Source organism: Sinocyclocheilus rhinocerous, unplaced genomic scaffold (genome assembly GCF_001515625.1).
Source record: "Sinocyclocheilus rhinocerous isolate Xijiao unplaced genomic scaffold, SAMN03320098_v1.1 scaffold2716, whole genome shotgun sequence".
Lineage (NCBI taxonomy): Eukaryota > Metazoa > Chordata > Actinopteri > Cypriniformes > Cyprinidae > Sinocyclocheilus > Sinocyclocheilus rhinocerous.
This window is the reverse complement of record NW_015624199.1, coordinates 295,027-301,229: the sequence shown is the minus strand read 5'-3', so window position 1 is coordinate 301,229 and position 6,203 is coordinate 295,027. Positions and strand designations below refer to the sequence as shown.

Here is a 6,203-nt window from a genome sequence, read left to right as displayed (position 1 = left end):
ATAGATAGAACGAGGCAGCAGTTTACTGTCGGGGATTTGTCGTGTTGCGCCGTGCCGCATCCAGTGTAGACAGCATCGCGGATTATAATGGATTCTATAGTATTTTGTCGCGCCGCTCGCGTCCGGTGTAGACATGGTGTGAGGCGCTGTTCTGTAGTTTATTAAAAGTTTATTAATTCTGAACGTGTCGCGTGTCCATATTGCACCAAAATGCGACACAGCACTCCCTTGGGTCCGCAGCAACACACCCGCCACACGTGAAGTCGATTGGTTGAACGGTTCTTGACATAATAAAAATGCAAACAGACAGACAGACACACAGAGATTCCTGCCTTTATTAGAGAGAATAATATGTTCAGCCCCCCTCCCTCTGAAGCTTTTAATATTCGGTGTTGATTACTACCGAAGCTTCGAAGCTCAAAAAATGGTATTCGGACCAGCTCTACTAAATTCAAGCTACAATATATATAAACTGACTCTTTAAAGCAAAGACGTGAGGGATAGAAGTACAGGCCATTCAATAGGGTTTTAATGGTTTAGCTAACCTTATGCTGTTCCAAAGAAAATAATAATAATAATTCAGTGAACAAAACGTTTGCACATTTAAATATGGTAAAACAATGGTTTCATATGGGTAAATATAGTTAAACGTATGTATAGAACTTCAAGAACAGCATTTACTTTACGCAAAGTTGTGGGTCTGGACATGACCTTTGACCGTACAAACTACTGGATAGACCGTACATCCATCGTTCACATTCAGTTTTGAGTCGAATTTGAAGTGTCTATTCAAACTGACTCTGATGATTTGATTAAGAGAAAGTTTTTGCACCGACTAGAAATTCTACGAGGGATGAGATATATCACAGTTGACAAGTTTCAAGCTCAATGGCAATCCAACAGTAAATGTTAAAGGGGTCATATGATGCGATTTCAAATTTTCCTTTCTCTTTGGAGTGTTACAAGCTCTTGGTGCATAAAGAAGATCTGTAAAGTTGCAAAGACTAAAGTCTCAAATCCAAAGAGATATTCTTTATAAAAGTTAAAGGGGTGTAACATTTCCGTCACACGCTTGAGCTTTTCGGCCAATCACAACGCACTGGATAGTTGGTTAATCAGAGCACACCTCGCTTTTCAGACCGATTAGTTTTGTAAAAATCGACGCGTTTCAGAAAGGCGGGGCATAGAGGAGAAACAATAATGTACAGTATGTGGAAAATAATGTGTTTTTTTAACCTTAAACCGCATAAACACATTTCATTACACCAAATACACAAAATAATGTTCTTTTTAGCAGCATCATATGACCCCTTTAAGCATGTCACGCTGGCAAACTCCTCTCAATGTTGTTGCATCTTCTCTAAATAAGCCTTTGCAGTCAAAGCTTTTGTAATAAATGCAACACCTTCATTGAAGAAATTCAAGACAATCACTGTCAGAGAGCAAATGATTTTCATTGCTGGTTTATATGTACACATGCAGATGAAATATTTTAGTTGCATAAACGGTTGCTGCCTGTGACTTCATATTCTGAATGATAAACACTATAATTAGAAGTTTGAAAGCATGTCAGAGGGGACAAAATGAAAACGCAACCAACATTCTCACAGAAAAAAAGAAGAAAAAAAGCATTTTCCAATGAATTTGCACAACTGTCCTTGAGCATTTGTAGAAACGAATTAGACGCATAACTGGGACAGTGCAACAGAACATGGAGAGGCAGATACACGCAACAACAGAAGTTAGCCGTCTGCTGCATTAAAAATTTAACAAAATCTGTGGGTGTCCACCGCAAATTTCGGCTGCATTGTCCAAACCCAGAGAGGCCAATAGCGTGACCATTACATATGCAAATTTCATTGCCAATCACACAAAACGAGGCGCTTGTTCAATCACGTGTAAAGCACTCAACGCCCGTCAAGGTCTACTGTAATCTCATATCAAGAGTTTATATACACATAAAAGAGAAGGTGATGGAGTTTCCTGTAAAATCTCAACACCATATCCATCATGAATCAACAGATGTTTCTGAAAATAAAATATAAAATAAAATAAATAAAAATAAAATAACACAAATACATTCAAGCCAGTGCAACAATTACTATCATGAAAATAATGTAAAAAAAAGTGTATGTTATTTTATTGGAGAGAGATATATTTTGAGGAGGTTAACATTAATGGGAGATTTGAGTCAGATATGAAAAATTCCTTTGTATATCTCTTATGAATATCTTAGTGGTTCAACTGATATAATTTGGTCTAACTGCTTCCCAAAATTTCAGTCTGAGGGAGTTCTCTGTTGTCCTCTGGTTTCTCTTTCCTTGACTAATCGTGCCACTCGTTCACATAATAGCATTTCAAAAGAAGCAGCCACTTTTTATTGCATGCCAATTCTCAAAGCCAGTCAACAGAAACAAGCACGTCATTCATAACGGAGCCCAAAGCCCAGTGTATCACTCTTCACAGACAGAAGGTCCCAGTGAAGGGAGGACAAAGGCCCCACTGCGTCGGCACGTTACCAATTAACAGGAATTTTGCCTTAAAAGGCTGCTTTTCCAATGATCTCACTTGAAGCCAGCTTAAACATCCACGGCTTTCACTGAAAGACATTCACAGAATTCCAAAAGGCATTAAAGCCACTTCACGGGCTCCGGGCCCCTTCTTCAAGAGTCCTCAGTGGTATTATGAGCACATCTAATTAAGAGCATCAGTCCCTCCTCAAGAAAGCACCCATAAGGACCATCAACAGCCACGGGCAATGCAGAGAAACAACAGATGAACACTACTGAAGACGGATGCATTAGCTACTAATTGCTCCAAATCACTATAGGATAAACAGCTCATTGGAATAACAACATATTTAAGGGAATACCTTGAATTTATCAGACACTCACTCATTACAGAGTCAATTCTGAAGCACTTGTTTACTGCATGTGCACCTCTGAGTCTTGTGTTAGATTTCTTTATTGGTGGTGCATACTTAGGGTTGAGGATTCAAACAAACCCTAACTCAAAATAATGTTACAGACATGTACCTCAAATCATGCAACTTTTTGAGCAAAGGCATGTTGTTACTTTTCAAAGTGACTGGACTTTCCCATTTTTACCTGGTGCATGATAAAATGGATGGGGAAAAGTACTTCCACTCTACTAAACCCTAAGATTAACATTGACATTGAGTCTCTGGCAAGGATTCAACTTGTCCCCAAGATAACCAGGATGTACAACGACAGAACTAGAACTTAAAATTAAACGTAAGCCAACAGAGAAGGCAAAACTCAAAGATAAACACAAAATATGGCTGCTTTACCAGACACTGTTGCGCTCCATTTGCGCTCCAAGATGATGCTCTAAATGTTCAAGTGAGGTCGATGGTTAAAGATTCTACAAAAGGGGGTTTTTGCAGTAGAAGAACCATTTTCAGCAAAACAGTTCTTAAAAGTAGGCCTACCTGTTTTTCTTGCTGTAAAGAACATTTGAATAATCTAAAGAACCTTTTTCCATTATTAAGAACCTTTTGTGGAATGAAAAGATTCCATGGGTGTTAAAGGTTCTTCGTGGAACCTTCAATGTCAATAAAGAGTCTTTATTTTTAAGCGTGTACTCTTTATATCATAGGTTCCAAAAGAAGGTATTCACAGCAATGCCATAGAAGAACCATTTTGGGTTCTCCAGAGAAGCTTTTAGTGACCAGTTCTTAAAAGAATATTTTTTTCTTAGTCTAAAGAACATTTTAATACTCTAATAACCCATTTTTCTACTATAAAGAACCTTTAGTGGAATGGAAAGTTTCCATGGATGTTAAAGGTTCTTCATGGAACCATAGATGCCAAAATTGTTTTAAGAATGCAGCCTGCCAAAGATTCAAACCAGGGTCGATTTGTTTAGTACAAACCACGCTCTCACTTTCACTTACCTAAGTGCATTTTGCCATGAAGAATGAGGAGGCTGGGAAAACGAAACACTCTGAGGACAGCAAGTGTGGGCGAGGTATTTCTACCAATATGAGAAGTGGTAAACTAACAAATTATAGCTTAGTTCTAGGCTCAAACTCCCCTGATAAGATTTCTAAGGCTCTAAACCCATGATTTACAGTGGAGTAGTTTTGTACAGGGAATATCTGCTAAAGTAAAACTCCTTAATCCACTATAAAGTGATGCAAGGTGTTTCTCATAAACAGCGTGACTACACTAGTGGACATCACAATTCATGCCATGTACATGTCTAAAAAAAAAAGCCTAAAAATAACCAACCCGATCTCACAAGAAAACTATTTCAACGAGATGGCACTTTCGTATGAATTTGTACAATGTGATTCAGACAAAAGTACGTATGAAGGTCCACGCCTAACCCTAACCCTCAATGGGGCATGAACAGAAAACAAAAAAGTACAAATGAGATTGTATGAATTCATCCAAATTAGCCACCAATTTGCCAAAACATAAAATAGCTGCCATGAGAATGTGTTGAAATGAAATGTTGATTCAAGCCGATTACGGCTTTCTTAAATTTAAGGATGTCCAAAAATAGGAATTAAACACTCATGCCTTATGGCAAACTCAATATTTAGAGATTTGAGTCATCGTGAGTGGGAGAACCATAATCCCAAACACCGCCAACAAAGCAGGCGAGAACTTCTCTTTAGTTCACTGAAGAGGTTCACTGACTGCTACGTGATTAATCAGTCTATCACTAATACATACCATTAAAAGTAAAAGAAGCAAGTACCAAATTAAAAGTACTGAATAAAGACAAAGCATTTCTGAGAACTCCAACCACAAACTTTGCCTCAGTCGTTTCTACTAAAAGCAGACACAAATGAGAGGATAGTTGTACGCATCTATAAAATTGATGTGGATAGCAGATCATATCATTTGGTCTGAATTATTTAAGTTCATATTGGAATCTCTGTCATGTAATCCTGGCAAACCTGAGCACAATTTGAGACGTTGTTGAGATCTGCAAGTGTAGGGGAGACATGTGAAATTACATGTTTTTCCTCAGGAGAAACATCTGAGAAGCTCTTCACTTCAGCTCTTCAAGGGAAAAAAACGAGATCTGATTTGCAATTTTCCTTTGCTATAGGGAGATCTAGTTCAGGTGTGACGTACAAAAAAAGACAAATCCAGACTAGTCCTTGACAGGACTTCGGCTAGATTTAGTCATCTGAAACAGCTCGACACTTTACGGCTGTTTGTCTGCAATATTCACACAAATAAATCAATAATCATACGAACTGTTTCTGAATTAAATGTAAAACATTACGAGCATTTGTTGTTGTTGAGAAACAATCTTACAGTCCATTTAAACCGGCGGATCGGAGAAAAAAAAAATACCCGGATTTATAAACACCATGGACAAATATTGAACACGCACCTTCGGTTTAAACAATATGCCAGGCATTGTATTTGTTTGATCAACCGGAAATGTGACTAAAATCTCCTTGAGCTCTATTTTTAATCCCAACGGCCAGCAAAAAAATATAGCTACGATATATAAAAAAAATAATCCAGCCGTACTCACCTTGTCGAGAACCACGAATGTGGTGCAAATAAAATCCTTTCGTTGCTCTGAATGACCTTTGAGTTACTGTATTCGGTGTATGAATGCACGAGGCTCAGCTTTCCATAGTCAATAATGTTCACCGGCTCTAACAGAAGAAATGAAACGCGGCGAGTGAGCGCGTTCAGTGCGCGTTCATGACCGGGGTTGCCTGGGAACGCGCACAGCAGCACGAGTCATCGTTAATAACGATGTTACGCCGGTAACAATTAATATATCCAACGTCACGATCAAAAGCGATCGGGAATGATCTGATACGCAGCAGTAGCTTATCGCGTCCCTGAGAAAGCGCGCACGGCAGAAGGGGGAGTCAAAGCCATGGCACCCGTATGAGATGATGGGAAAACTGGAAAGGCAGAAAGGAGGGCAGGGCGCTTTGACGTGACACTGTTTTACTCCGTTACACTTGACTAGCAGAGACACAATGACACTATGGACACGGTCCGTGTCACTAGTTAAAATTGCTTATTTCTCTGGATTTAAACATTCTTCGAAACATTTGGGATAGTACACAAGTCTGCAAAATATATAACACTGTTTTAACGGTTTTTGGATATTTTAATAAAAAAAATCTTATATTGTGCCTTTAAGTTTGGAAAATTCTGTGCACAGTAATCATCAGACTATCTCTTCGCCTGTCT

The 6,203-nt window shown here is 38.7% G+C and overlaps 1 protein-coding gene across 1 annotated transcript in view; it reads right to left on the bottom strand.

Moving 5' to 3' along the window:
* LOC107738191 (proto-oncogene tyrosine-protein kinase Src) overlaps positions 1-5,957 on the bottom strand; it is a 52,831-nt gene extending 46,874 nt beyond the window's left edge. Inside the window, exon 1 of the mRNA XM_016549923.1 lies at positions 5,524-5,957. The gene's annotated coding sequence lies outside the window, so the exon portion shown is untranslated. The remainder of the gene's footprint in view (positions 1-5,523) is intronic.
* Between the last annotated feature and the right edge of the window lie 246 nt (positions 5,958-6,203).